The following is a 910-nucleotide window of genomic DNA, read 5'->3' as shown; positions in this document are numbered from 1 at the left end:
TTTTTACTGACCAAACTTCATATATAGGTCCAGCATGCGAATACCTCGAACGAGTTCGTGTTTCAGGGTGCCAAGGTCAAGGTCACCGTTACTATTTATAGAAAATCTCTAATCCTAATATCTGACTATCCAGCCCCTACTTCTCTAGATATCACACTCTCCAGCCACCTCTAATGCTAATATCTGACTATCCAGCCCTCACCTCTCTAGATATCCCACTCCCAGACACCTCTAATGCTAATATCTGACTGTCAAGCTCCAACTGATCCCATTAGACTTTCATGTCACAACTAATCTGGTTGTTCCACTTTCCAGACATTATGAATCCAGTTATCGAATCATTTAGCCTTGTTAATCTGGCCATGGCGTTATGAAGACACCATTATATACATTCATTACTCAATATCAAAAACAAATAAAAACATATTCACAATTATATCCATAGATTTATACTTCCGAAAAACACAGAAAATAAAACAAATATTACACAAAATAGATCAGAAAAAAGGACGGTGAATGGTCCAAATTGGTGTGTGCCATCATGTTAAACTAGAATTTATACTGCATTATAAAACTTGTAAGCTAAAGGATGGCAGTCATAAAATGATTAGCATGTTCGTTTTTTAATGTAAGATTTTCCAAATTCAGTCAATTAAATTTTCCCATAATATCAAGGAAAAGCATTTGATAATATATTTATACAGATATTTGAAGACCTTTCAGTTTCAACTGTTTTCTTGCTCTCTCCTTGGCTCCTGCCTTTAGTACTTGGATACATTAGAGGACTGTAGTCTTTGCTCTGGGCTTTTAACACAGCTATTACATACCTTTGATTCTTATTTTCAAAATGGACTTTTTTTCTGAATTCTGGATTGAACTGTGACAAAATTTGTTGGTATTTTTTTTGTAG

This window comes from Pecten maximus, unplaced genomic scaffold (genome assembly GCF_902652985.1).
Source record: "Pecten maximus unplaced genomic scaffold, xPecMax1.1, whole genome shotgun sequence".
NCBI classification, from domain to species: Eukaryota; Metazoa; Mollusca; class Bivalvia; order Pectinida; family Pectinidae; genus Pecten; species Pecten maximus.
This window is presented reverse-complemented; position numbering follows the sequence as displayed.